The 14,343-nt window shown below is 49.3% G+C and overlaps 1 protein-coding gene across 4 annotated transcripts in view; it reads right to left on the bottom strand.

Moving 5' to 3' along the window:
* The window catches only part of WSCD2 (WSC domain containing 2), a 111,981-nt gene that overhangs the window by 80,682 nt on the left and 16,956 nt on the right, over nt 1-14,343 (bottom strand). Inside the window, exon 1 of one of the 4 annotated variants that reach the window (XM_061141670.1) lies at nt 1,326-1,444. The exons of 2 other annotated variants lie outside the window; for them this stretch is intronic. The gene's annotated coding sequence lies outside the window, so the exon portion shown is untranslated. Of the gene's footprint in view, nt 1-1,325; nt 1,445-14,343 lie in introns of those variants that run through there. One more of the 4 variants, XM_061141671.1, reaches the window with a different exon arrangement.

The following is a 14,343-nucleotide window of genomic DNA, read 5'->3' as shown; positions in this document are numbered from 1 at the left end:
GGCACTAGGAACAAGTTACAGAGAGCGAGACGGGGAGAGAAGGAGACTCCTATAGTTCTGTTATATCGCCAGGTTTCTAATGGAAAATCTGTTGTTTCTTGAAGAAAGTTTTTAAGACATTGGTTCATGCAACTGCAGCATCCTTTGACCCCTGCCCACTTCCTCTGGCTTCAACACCCTGCAGAACCCACATCTCCTCCAGCCAGTGTGGTATGAGTAGAGTTAACCCCACATTCAGCTCCAAAGACCAGTCCTGACTAGACTAAGCTGATCAGCATAGCTGTCTCCCTCGCCTACCACAGTGACTGGTTCAGGAGCAGGCAGATAATCTAATGAGAGGCAACGAGACTGGTTGGGAGAGGGAGGTCCTGGTTTCTTGTGGATTAGGACAAGTAGGAGAAATGAGACTGGGCTCTTGGAGAAGTCTTATTAACATCAGGCAGCCAAAGACAGGGTAAGGTAGAGATGCAGAGAAACTAAGAGCTGATACTTTTTGTTTCAGCCTGGATCAAACCATAACTGAAGCAAGTGCTTGCAGATTTAGATGGCTGTGAGCCAAAATAAAAGATTCTCTTTTTTGAAAGTCCATTTGAGTTAGGCTGTTGCCACTTTCAATTCCCCATATGGCTCAGTGGTAAAGAGTCCTCCTGCCAAGGACATGCAGGTTTGATCCTGAGGTCAGGAAGATCCCCTGGAGAAGGAAATGCAACCCACTCCCGTATTCTTGCCTGGGAAATCCCATGGACAGAGGAGCCTGGTGGGCTACAGTCCCTGGGGTCGCAAGGAATAAGACATGACTTAACAACTAAACAACAACAATTTTCAATTTTAAAGAGTTTCACCTGTGTTAGAGCTATTGCAGGATTCCCACCCAGGTTTGTGAACACCTGTGGTCTGGGCTGTGGGGAAAGCAGATATCTGGGATGGAACTGAAGTTGGACAGTGAAAGGGCTTCTTTCTGAGATGAAGATTTGAGATGATTATAAGTCTCTAAGAGGAACAATCTGCTCTGCAGAAATTTAAATGCAGCCCATGGCTTCCCCAAGAAAGAAGAACCACAATAATGCTTTTTGTCTATTAAATATCTGCCTATTGTATTTTGTATATTATCTATTCTGATCAATCTCACCACCTGAGGAGGTCGGAGTGAGGACTCCTATTTACAGTTGAGCAAACTGAGACCCAAAGAGGAGAAGTCGGACACTCGAGGTACACAGTGAGCAGAGAGCTGAGCTTGGAACCCAGGTGGGTCCTCCGTGGAAACCCCCGATCCCAACACGTCCCCACCTCCCTAACAGCAGCTGCCCTGGGGAGAGCCTGCTTACCCTCCAGGAGACAGGGTTTCACATCAGTGCCTGGAAGCAAATGACACAGCGAGTGAATTTCACCAGGACCATTTTCTCCACTTAACCTTGGCAGGATCCCAAGGGCAATAAACACTTCCCCAGAAAGTCTGAGGACTTTGCTGAACCTAACAGATGACTTCACTTAGGAGTGGAAGCTCCAGCAGAATCACAATGCAGGAAAGTCCCTGTGGGTTCCACCCATGAGATTCATGAGATGTCCCCGTTGCCATCATACCAAGACCAGAGCCGTGGAATGGGTACCTTACAGGCACGGAAGGAGGCTCAGGCTCATAGTCCCTGGACATTAACTGTATCTGGCTGGAACTGCTCAACTTTGGTTTGTTTTTTTTTTTTTTTTAGTATTTATAGTCATCAACCTCTCTTTCGGAGAGTCATATTGGTTTCAGAGGCTTACAATGGCTCAGAGGGTAAAGAATCCTCCTGCCAGTCAGTGCAGGGGACACAAGAGATTCAGGTTTGATCTCTGGGTCGGGAAGATCCCCTGGAGGAGGAAATGGCAACCCACTCCAGTATTCTTGCCTGGAGAATCCCATGGAAAGAGGAGTCTGGTGGGCCGGGATTGCAAAGTTGGACACGACTGAGCACATGGCACATATTGACTTAGAGTCTCAGGTAAGTTACCTTCTTAAGTAAAGGGTTTTCATTTTTTTTTTTTTAAAAAAGCAATTCAATTTAAAGAAAAATAAGCAAATGTGGCAAAAATCACAAAGGTGGTATGCTGATGAGTTAAGTCTGGGAGACGTCTCCCCCACCACCTCCAATGAACCCCAAAGTTTTGTCTCATTAACTTAGCAAATGGGAGAATCCAGCAGATAAAGAACGAGGCCTGAGTGAAAAGGAGAGTGGGCCCCCTTTCCTCTCCATCCTCTCCATGTCCCGCCTGTCCCAAATCTCCGAGTCAGAGGGTTAGGTGTCCTGAGCTAGGCTGTCTCATGATTCCTGTTACCCGTACAGTGTGGAGCTGGAAGATGGATCTTCTGGAGAGAAAGCTAATGTGGGCAGGGAAGGTGTTTCTAAGATGAGCTCCAGGTGGGAGGACCAGCAGGGTCTGTTAAAGCTTAGCATCCACCTAGCCCATGACCCTGCAATTCCACTCCCAGGCACACGCCTAAAAGCAATGAGTGTTCTGTCTACTGAGAGACTTGTACGAGGATGTTCCTAGCAGCTCTGTTCCCCATGGCCCCAAGCTGGAGAAACAACTCACGTGTCCTTCAACTGGACAGTGGGTGAAAATGAAACAAAAGGAAATGAACTGCTGTGGACTGAATAAATATAGAGAGGGTGAAAAAGAGGAAGGACACGTGTATGATGATTTGGGCAGATGACAGATATTGGTGCTGTGTGGGGAGGAGATACAGAGGACCCTATGGGACATGACAGGCCCATTTATTCTCCTGAGAGATAAGCATTATTACCGCCTTCATTGTGTGTGTGAGCCTCCATGCCAGAGATGGAAATGAAGACTCAGAAGACAAAGCAAGTTGCCCAAGATCGCTCGGCACGGAAGGGGAGCTAATGGACTCTGCTTCTATTGCTCTCTTGACCACTCCTCAGTCTGTCCCAGATGCCCTAATCGGAAGGACCATTCAGGGGCTTGCTGTAGGCAGAAGGGAGGATGCACTCTCACATCAATCTGGTTCGCATTTCACAGCTTAGAGACTCAGGTCCTTCCCGAAAGTGAAACCCTGAAGCCAAGTTAAAAGGCCGCCTTCATTTCTGCCTGTGTCTTGGCAAGGGATGCTCTGGCCTTGAACCTCCTCCTGTCTCTCTCTGCACTTGTCACCACCTACTCCATCCGCCCACATCCCCACCCCTCCGCCTCCAGGGGCAATTTAATCTCTGGGTGTCCAGTTCCCTGACACGCTCCAGGAAGGAGGTCAGTAGGGTGAATTGCAGCATTAGCATAAATTATTGACCCAGCGCCGTGGCGGCCACTGAAGGACATTGTACGTAACCCACGCTGGGGCCCCCAGCCTCAGATCACTGGGAAGTTCAGGCTGTGCAGAGAAGGCAGAAGAAATCTGCCAAGTGTAGGATGTTGGCTGACCCTGTTCCGACCTCAGACATCCCTCCAGCTGGGTGTCTGTGGATCTCGGATGAGCCTCCCACAGGTGACAGGACAGTTTTCAGAGGATTTAATTTGGGCGTGATTTCCCTAACATGGTTCTCTCTTCCCCACCTCAAGCAGGTATCCAGTTTTGTTGTGACACCTGGTCTCAGGGATATATTTGCAGGGTGGGAAATAGAAGCAGCCCACGAGTCAAAGGCTGTTCTGATGTTTGTAGGAAGCCAGAGCGGGGCTGCAAACTCATATGCCCACAGGGGCCAAGGAAGGGAGTCAGGGGCCACATGTAAGTTGATGTAGAAACAAGAATGAGAGACACCAACAGCCTCGGAGAGGGCAGCTCTGAGTCCTCAGCTCCAGGCCACGGTTACCTGTTTTTGTGTGCTTACTCACTCAGCCGTGCCCGACTCTTGGCGACCTTTTAGACTGTAGCCCACCAGGCTCCTCTGTCCATGGGGTTTTCCAGGCAAGGACACTGGAGTGGGTTATCATTTCCTTCTCCAGGAGATCTTTCTGACTCAGGGACTGAACCTGCATTTGGGCATTACGAATCTTCTCAGAGATACTAGACATCTAGTGGCTTCCCGAACAGCTCAGTGGGTAAAGAATCCACCTGCAATGCAGGAGACACAGATGTGGGCTCCATCCCCTGGTCAGGAAGATCCCCTGGAGGAGGAAATGGGAACCTGTTCCAGTCTGGGTGCGCTAGTCACTCAGTCGTGTCCGATTCTTTGCGACCCCATGGCCTGTAGCCCGCCAGGCTTCTCTGTCTCTGGGATTCTCCAGGCAAGAATACTGGAGCGGGTTGCCATCCCCTTCTCCAGAGGATCTTCCAGACCCAGGGATCAAACCCTGATCTCCTTCATTGCAGGTGGATTCTTAACCATTTGAGCTACGGGGAAGTCTGACTGTTCCAGTATTCTCACCTGAAATATCCCATGGACAGAGGAACCTGGCGGGCTATAGTCCATGGGGTCACAAAGAGTCAGACAGGACTGAGTGACTAAGCATGCATCGGACATCTGGATTTTTATACAAAATATTCCACTTCTTAAATCTTGGAAGCTAAATTATTCATTTGAAAAACACAGAAAAGTCAAAATTATGGAGACAGTAAGAAGGTCAGTGGTTAGCCAGGGGTTGGAGGGAGAGAGGGATGGAGCAGAGGGGGTTTTCTAGGGCAGTGACGTTATTCGGCATGATTCAGTAACGGTGACTACATGTCATTATACACTTGTCTAAAGCCATAGGATGCACAACACGTAGTGAACTCTGGCGTGAGCTATGGATTTTAGGTCATAATAATGTACCAGTACGGGCTCACCAGTTGTACAAATGAACCCCACTAACACAAGATGTTAATCACCAGGGCAACTGGGTGGAGGGGGTGTGGGGTGTGTTGAAAGGGTGTATAGAAACTGTTTGTACTTTCTGTTCAATCTTTCTGTAAGTTTAAAAGTGCTCCCCGCCCAGAGACTTTCCTGCGGGGCTCAGTGGCTGGGACTCCATGCTCCCAGGTGCAGGGGGCCAGGGTTCCACCCCTGGTCAGGGAACTTGATCTTACGTGCCCCAGCTAAGGGTCCCACATGCTGAAACTAAGACCCAGTACAGCCAAGTAAATAAAAATGTTCCCCCAATTAAGCCTATTAATTAAATAAATATAGCAAGCCAGAGTGAAACATCTGGGAGCCTCGTTCAATCTTAGAACTGCTTATTAGCAAACCCGGTTGAAAGCTCATTGATGGGCCTGCAGGGGGGTCTTGGAGAGGAGGTTGGGGGAGCGGAAACAATTTTTCTGTGACAGGGAACCAGACCAGAGATGGAAAACAGGTCCTGGCAGAGGCCCAAGAGGAGTGAGTGGATTCTTGATGCCAGAAATACTGACCTAGGCACACATTCCTAGCTTGGCCCAGAAGCAGCACGTTTGCAGACTTGGAGGAGACAGACAAGATCGATGAATGGATTTTGATGGTGACTAGGTGGACCCAGTGATGATGAAAATTAAGTCTCCTGCAACCCAGTAGAGACTCCAAGTCTAATCTGAGTTCACTCAAAGAGATATAAGAAAGTGAATGCTTCTGGTACACCTGAATTTGTGGCCTTAAATAGATTCCTTGATACCCACCGCCCACAGCTGCCCGCTTCAAAGGAATTCAGCAATCTGTTGAACCAGATTCTTAAATGCGCTGGCTCCTCAAATAGACAGACAGGGCTGGATTTCAACCCATTCTTAGAAAGGCTCTGCTCAAATCCATCCATAATTCACCCACTGGTCCCTCTACTACTGAGTCCAGCTTGCGGGAAAACTAACATCTGGGAAGGCCATTTCACAGATATCCTTTCAGTTTTAACGGCTACCATTCATAGGCGCTGAGCGGTCCTGATTGGTTAACCTGTGAATAACGCATCGCTCAGGGGAGGAAGCATCTCTGAGATGCTGAGTGACCTTCTGAGGCTACCTGGGCGACCAGGGACAGTCAGGTGCGCACCCAGCACCTCCACCTCCTCTTTGGGGCGCACTGAATCAACTGCCTTCATTTTCTCTCCATCTGACAGTCTATTTCCACAATGCAAAGCTGATGAACTATTTTATTTTTCGTTCACGTGGGACCGTGAAGAGTTTTGGCAAGCATTTAGGAAGCATCTTAAAAATAGTTTCAGAAATATTACATTTGAACAATATTTGAACGGCACAGATGGCTTGCTGATGCAGAATGATGGGGAAGGGAGTGCTGCATCGGGGAGGGTGCTCAATGTCGATTTCAAAGAACCTAACATGCCTCCTCGTACACGGGGTCAACAACAGTTCCCTACATCCCCTGAATGGCCCAGGAAAGGTATGGGCTTTTACTGGATCATCTACATCTTCCCCCAGACAACCAGCATGGGAGGCAGAATGACAGCAATAAGAACAGTCGTACATGACCATCCCAAACTCCCTGACTATCCCTTCCCTCGGCAATTGTAAGTTTGTTTTATATGTCTGTGAGTCTCTTTCTGTTTTGTAAGTTCATTTGTATCATTTTTATTTAGACACACTGCTATATTTAAAATGGATAACCAACAAGGATCTATTGTATAGCACGTGGAACTCTTAATGTTACATGGCAGCCTGGGTGGGAGGCAGGGTTTGGGGGAGAATATATACATGTGTATGTAGGGCTGAGTCCCTTCTGTTCACCTGAAACTCATAACATTGTTAATCGGCTAGATTCCAATATAAAATAAAAAATAAACCAGTTGTTGCTAATATTTATAGAGCACTAACTACGTGCCAGGCACTGGGCTGTGTCTTTTGCATAGATTGTTATTGTTCAGCCACTAAGTGATGTCCAGCTCTTGTGACTTGATGAATTGGAGCCCACCAGGCTCCTCTGTCCATGGGATTTTTCAGGCAAGGATACTGGAGTGGGTTGCCATTTCCTTCTCCAGGGGATCTTCCTGACCCAGGAATTGATCCTGTTTCTCCTGTGTCTCCTGCATTGGCAGGTGGACTCTTTACCACTGAGACACCAGGGACTTTCCTTTCAAACTTATGATTCAGTTCTGTTGTTATCCCCATTGTATGGATGAGAATGCTGAGGCTCAGACAGGGGATGTACCTTGCTCAAGGTCATGGAGCTCCTCCTATGCAGTGGCTCTAGGATTTACCCAGGTCTGTATACTCACCACTCATTTATGAGGGTTTCCAGTCCTGTGAGGGACCTTTCAGTGTATGTTGACTTCTTGGCATTATCTCACTCATGATGCTGACTTTTCTTCTACCAGTCAATTAGTTTTCAGCAACCAGATAATATACCGAGTCCTTATTCCAGGCCTGGTGAGACGGCTACAAGACCAAATAAAACAATCTCCCTACTAACAGCCACAATCTATGTGTGCATACGGTGCCAGGTGAGGTCCAGGAAGAATGAGTCATGCTAGTCCTAGGGTTGAATAGAATCCTCTGATGCCTCCAACTGTACCACATACTCCAGGCATCCCTGTCAAAACTAGCCTGTCTCATCTTCCAGTGTCTGATCATTAACACACCAGCAGGCTAAGAGCAAAACCACATCATGTCTGAACTAGAGGGAACCTCGGGGATCATCTGCATCACACAGATTTGGAAACTGAGGCCCCAGGAAAGAATGAGTCTTGGCTAACGTCACACAGCAGGTCCAGAACCCAAACCTAGGTCTCTTCACTCCCCTCTCAGCCTTCTTTTCACAACATCAGTGTGATGGCTGATTTTGTGTGTCCACTTGACAGTGACTGGGTGCCCACACATTTGGTCAAACATGACTCTGGGTGTATCTGAAAGAGTCTCTGGATGAGATTAACATATGAATCCATAGCCGAGGAAAGCAGATTATGCTCCCCAATACTTGTGGCCCTTACTCTTGGGCATGGCAATGGGAAGATACTTTCCTTCTCAGAAGCTTTCTAGAACCACATTGTCGTGGGCAGAATAAAGAGCCCCCAAAGATGCCCATGTTCTAATCCCTAGAACCAGTGACTCTATCACCTTACAGGCAAAAGGGACTGTGCAGATATGATTAAGTTAGAGTTCTGGGCATGGGGAGATTACCTGGGGTTAGCCAGTGGGCACAACATTATCACAAAGGTCCTTAGAAGAGGGAGGTGGGAGGGTCAGAGTCAGAGGAGGAGAGGTGACATGAGAAGGTGGCCTAAGGGGGAAGTCACTCTTTGCCTGACTGTCCTCCAGCTAGGACACCATGTCTGTCTTCTGCCTTTAGCCTCAGACTGGACTGTATACCACCAGATCTCTTGGGTGTCCAGCTCGCTGACTGCAGACCTTGAGATTCAAAGCTACTGAATTAAGTCGATCCCTTATAGTACATCTGTCTCTCTCTTCGGTTCTGTTTCTCTGGAGAACCTTGACTAATGCAAGGACTCTGCAGGCAGCAGGCTGGGAATCGGGGCAAATTTGCCATCGAGGAAACCTAGTCGCCTTTTCCTGTGGCAATCCAGAGTCCTCTGCTGTGTGGTATACACACGCTCGTAGTATTCCACGAGGCACTTTTAGGTGCTTCACACATCAACTTCCCTGAAAATGTCAATAGTTATGTAATTATTTAAATGGGAATACTTAGAAAATTTATAAGTGCACATCGAACCTTGATTTTATATGTATTATCACTTAGGATGAAGCTGAATAAAATAGTGAGTTGATAGAAGAGCCACTTAAAGAGGAACATGCAGCTCTGGGGAGTTCTCGGAAGGTAAATCGAGAAATGTTGGAGTTTGGGGACATCATTCCTCTAAAAATGATACGTTAATGGAGGGGATCTTGAATTCCTGAGCATGGGGGTGGGAACATACCTCCCCTCTGAGAAGCTTCCTAGAACCCTTTTGTCGTGGGCACAATGAAGACCACCCCCCCCAAAGATGTCCATATCCTAATCGCCGGAACCTACAACTCTGTTACTCTACATGCAAAAGGAACTTGGCAGTTAAGGGTCGTGAGATGGGGATTATCCAGTGGGCACAACACCATCACATGGGTCTTTAGTAGAGGGAGGCAAGAGGTCAGAAGTCAGACAAGGAAATGCAACATCAGAAGTTGAGACCAGAGTGACATGATTGCTGGCCTTGACAACAGAAAGGGGTCATGAGCCAAGGAATGTGGGCAACCTCTAGAAGCTGGAAAAGGCAAGGAAACAACTTCTTCTAGTGCCCCTAGAAGGAACACAGCACTGCCCATATCTTGGTTTTATCCTAAGGAGACCTACTTTGGATATCTGAGCTTCAGAACTATAAGAGAATAAATGTGTGCTGTTTTTAGCCTTTGAGTTGGTGTTGTTACAATAGCAATAGGAAGCACACACACCCATTATCATCTCTAAGGGGCTGATCACATACTCCGAGGACACACAGAGGGACTCTCCACCCTCCCTTCCAGCGCCCCTGCCTTCCCTCCTGCGAAAACAATGAGAATACCTTCAGCCTGTCACTACAACTGTGTGTTAGCATGACCTGTTAGCTGGCTAAGGAAATCCTTCCAGAATCCAGGAGGGTGGTAGCATCACCTGTCATTCATTTGCCCCCACCCCCATGTCGTCTCCTCCCCTTCTCCACCCCATTCTCTGCCTTAGTTAGGGTGGTCTTCAGGGACCACACCTACAGGCTCTCTGGTTCTCCGGCTTCCACATTGAGTTTGGCCAATGTGAGGGCAGGCAGGGAGAAGGTGGGTATAAAATGGGCAGAGCATTCCTTCCCCCCAGCCCCTCTCTCTCTGTGGAGTCACCAGGGTTGGCTGAGGGTCTCCACCAAAGACCTGATCCCTCTCCACACACTCTGCTCTGGGCTTCTGCCACCTCTCTCGCACTTTGCCTTTTCAGGACTAGAGGCGGTAACAGATCCTCTCGGGCACTAACCCTGGAGTGCCGCACCATCCACTATGATTTCCCCACTTCACACACCGTCCCCCTTCATAGACTTGTGTCTACTGCCCAATCTGAGTGAGTCATCGCTTCCTCCAGGCTCCTACTGATACCATAGATGTTGCAAATATGACACAGACAAGTAAAGCCACTTGTCCAGGGTCAAGAACCAGGCAGCGGGAGAGACAGCACTGGAGCCCAGGTCTGTCCAAAACCCCTGGCTAGAGGGTGCCAGGGCAGCCCGTGGTCTGTGGGCCGCAGAGAGCCAGGGGACAGGCTGTGCTTGTTCATTTTCCAATTTGAGTTCACGGCCAACAGTTAATGATTTGGTGCTTTGGAGTGCAAGCCCAGAGGTCCTGCTTCTCTTGAAAGATAAACCAGCACTGCTGGTTCTAAGTGCTTTTGCGTGGTATGTCACCCTTGCAATGACCTCAATGAGGTAAGTACTAGCACTGACTCAATTTCCTACATGGGTAAACTGAGGCATGAAGGTTAAAATCACTGGTCTTCGGTGACTCAGCTAAGCAAGCTGAAGAGAGGGAGCTGAACCTAGCTCAGTGATCAACCACGGTAAACGGAGCCCCATGGGGCCTGCGTCAGGCCACCTGCCTGGCCCCTGAGGACATCTGAGCTCGCCACTCCTTCCCTGGGCTCTTCGATGTTTCCAGGGCAGGAAGATCCAGCCCTCCCCTCAGCCTCCTGGGTGGGCTTGGCTCATTCCTGGGAGTCCCATCTTCATCCCTAGCAGCCTTGGCCACCAAGAGGGGGAATCTGTCATCATCCCAAATGCAGCTCACTTAAAAAAGCTCTGCTCACGGCTATCTCGATTATCCCGCACCGATGCCACCCAACCCAGTATTTCTCCAGCCTTGCGGATTTCTGAGGGCATCCGGCACCTGGCTGGGGCCTGTGGTTCCCATCCCATGCCCATGAACACACGGAGCCCTTGTTCTCCTGGCCCCTGACCTTCCCAGCACAGGTTGGACCCTTGCCTCGCTTGTCTGAACGGAGACTCTAACTTGGTCCTGCCTTGGGCACCGTCCCCTATCAGCCCGCCAGTGGAGAAAACAAGCCATGCAGAGGCACTTTCTAAAAAAAAAAAAAAAAGAAACCAACTCAGAAATCAGAGCTGGCCAGGCCTCCTTCTCCCACTGCGTCACCTTCGGAATGGGCAGTCTTGCTGGGTTTTGCTTCCCCCTTTCTCTTATTCTCCCTGCAATTTCTGCCTCTGCGCATCCCAGAGGAGGAGGGTCTGGCTAAATGCTGTTGTTGTGAGGGTAACTGAAGCTCCCCAGACACCCTGAGACCGGTCCAGGAGGGCGGAAAGGGGATCAATGGCTCTCTTATCGCAGAGCAGCCGTCCCCGACGTCTGGTGTCCCAGTGTGGGCAGCGGAGGGTGCGGCGAGATTAAAGAGAGCTGTTGCAAAGAAGTGATCAGACCTTGGTGGTGGTGGGGGGCGAGGGTGGAAGGAATTTCTAGAAAAAAAAAAGATGTGTTATCTGGCCAAAGAAAGTAATTAATTGGCCATTAGCCTCTGGAGTAGGTTTTCATCTCCCAACCTCTCAAGATTAGAGAGGGAACTGAATTAGCCCCAGGGAGCACCTCAGTGAAGTCCCCGGCCAGAATGGTCACTAAATATTTATGCGGCGTCTTTGTGTGCAAGGCATTCTGGTCCTCCCTGCATGGGGGTGGGGGTGGGTGTGGGAGGCGGCCACAAGGAAGGGGACCCTGGGCAGAGTGAGCCCTAGGTTCTAATCGTGACTTTGATCCTGACTGGCGATGTCTCCTGGCAAGTCCCTTCCCCACCCCGGGTGTCAATTTCCCCAGAAATAAACTGAGAGGGTGTGTCCAGGCGATCCTGGCTCTTCCACCTCTGGCCAAGCGACCTGAGAATTTCTCCAAAGATGCTGAAGCTGGATGACAGTGAGGGTAGCCCAAAGGTACGAGTGTACTGAATACACCGAAGTGTTAAGACGGCAGACCTTATGTCTATTCTACTGCGATTTAAAAATTGGGAGGAAAGGGTAAACAATTTTAAAAGAATGGATTTACTGTCTGTTGCACGGATCACACTCTACAAAGGAGGTGGTGAGCGCGGCAGTGCCTGCCTTACGAGGGGCCACTTTCCCTCAAGGAAGAGAGGCTTTTGGTTTCCTCTTGTGGTTGTCATCATTTTAAAATAAATTCCAAGCATCTGTAAACTATATCCAAAGGGTCAAATGCCAGATCCGGCTGCCTGTGTTTGTAAATAATATACAGAACGTTTTGTTGGAATAAGAAAGAAAAAGGAAGGAAGAAGGAAGGAGGAAGAAAGAAGGAAGAAAAAGACAGAGGAAGGGAGGGACAGAGGGGCAGAGGGAGGGAGGAAGGAAAAGGAAAAACTCTCTACAGCAATAAGCATGGCACACACTATTATATATCTTGTGTGTATATATATCCTTCCCTCTACCTGGATAACAGAACCCCTATCTTTAGAAGGAGGTAGCAATTTGCCAATTCCCAAGGAACGTGTTATGATTGATCTAAACCAGTGGTCTTAAATGGAGGCGATTTTGTCCCCCAGGGGGCATGTGGCAATGCCCAGAGACATTTGTGGCTGTCACAAGTGAAGGGGGCGGTGTTCCTGGCATTGGACGCAGCTCAACATCCTAAAGACACACAGGACAGCCCCCAACAACCAAGAGCTGCCCAGCCCCAAACGCTCCTACTGTAGATGGCAGGTCAGTAGCCAGACCAGTAAACCAATCAGCAGGACCTCATCGGAGCAAGAACTCTAGGAGACAGCGTGTGATATGGTGAGGAACAGTCCGAGGAGCCTCGAAGCGTGACAACACCGGGCCCCCACAGGGCCGAGGCTGAGCCCCGGGGACGGGGTGGGGAGGACAGGCAGCCACAGAGGGGCCCAGAGCCCCATCTCGGGAGACAGACTCAGGTCAGAGGAGGCTTTATGAGGCACGGACCCAGGGCCAGACCAGTGGCTGCAGAGGGAGGCTGGTCCATGGCTCCAACAACAGGCTCTTTTTTATTAAGAGCCTCTCAAGGAGGTCTGCCCAGCGTGTCTGCTCAACCTGGCCATGGCGAGCCACAGTGGGCCTGGGGCCTGACTTCCGAGAGGGGGCTGTCTGTGTTGCTTCTGGATCCAGGGTCAGGATGGGATTGGCAGAGAGCCCGCCAAAGGGAAGGCCCAAGTGAGGACCGGGACCCACTCCCAAGCATGCACTACGGCATCTGGAGTCCGCCCATCTCTCTCTGCAGCACCTCCTCCCTCTTCTGCTTCTGAGCCGCAGCTGGACAAATGCACGACGCACCTCTGCAACATGTCATCTCCCTGAGCTGAGCTCCCCCCTGGCCCACAAATATTCTCTACCCCGTTCCTTTGCTCGGTCAATTCCCACCCATCCCTCTCACACCTGTCTCCACATCCCTTCCTTGGAGAGCCCCTCTTGACCTCCTGAAATAAACTGAGTCTCCTTCCTGTAGGTTCCCACAATGTGCCAGTCTTTCCCCTTGGATAAGCTCAAGACACATCCCTGAAATTACTTATTTAAGATCTGTCTGATGGGAGGGGAAGGAGAGCAGAGTGGTTAAGAGCAACAGCCTTCCGCATCAGAGAAAGGAAGAGGTTTTCCGTGGCCAGGGGGCCTTGTGAAATTTACAGAATCTCCTTGCAGGACACTTCAAAATACAGCCTTGAAAATTAACATGTCAGTGGGAATCCTTTGATCATTTCTCCTTTGCAGACTAGAGGGAAAGGAAAAGCACTTTGGGTGAAGCCATTACTAATAGGGGAAAGGGGAGTCAGCCTCAGATTCCTGAGGCAGACAGCCCTGTTCCACTCCTGGCTGTGTGACTCTGGGCAACTCTCTTCATCTCTCTGATCCTCACAGTCTCCACTTGCAAAAATGGGATGACAGTAGTAATCTCACAATGTCGTCAGAGGCTTTAACGAAGCGATCTATCCAAAGCACAGAACCTGGCATGCAACAAGAACTCAATAAATAGCTGTTATTATATGACAGTATCTGACACCTGAAAAAAGAACTTGAACTTGGTTCCTAAAGATCTGGGTTCAAGCTTGATTCCACTACTCATTTCCTTTTTTTTTCCCCCTCACATCACTTAACCTCTCTGACCCTCCTCTGTCATATGATGAAAGGACCATGAGTCCCAGGAAGGATAATGAAGAGGGCTGCAATCACCACCATAATAAATACAAAGGTAGTTCTACTTATTGATCCAATCACTTTACTGTCTCCCAAACCCTTCACAGTTTTCCAAGCTCGTCCCCTATCATCTCACGCTCATTCATTTAACAAACACTCAGTGAGCACCACTATGAGTGAGCCCAGCTTCACACTGTAGGTGCCGGGGAAACAACGGTCAAAGACACAAAAATCTCAGTCCTCACGGAACGTAAATCCTTGTGCGATAGGTCTTGACTCGGGGGCGATATGGCCCCCTCGCCCCGCCAGGGACATTGGTCAAGGTCTGAAGAGGTTTTTTCTAGGTCGTCTCCTCCCAGG

Source organism: Dama dama, chromosome 5 (genome assembly GCF_033118175.1).
Source record: "Dama dama isolate Ldn47 chromosome 5, ASM3311817v1, whole genome shotgun sequence".
NCBI lineage: Eukaryota > Metazoa > Chordata > Mammalia > Artiodactyla > Cervidae > Dama > Dama dama.
This window is presented reverse-complemented; position numbering and strand designations above follow the sequence as displayed.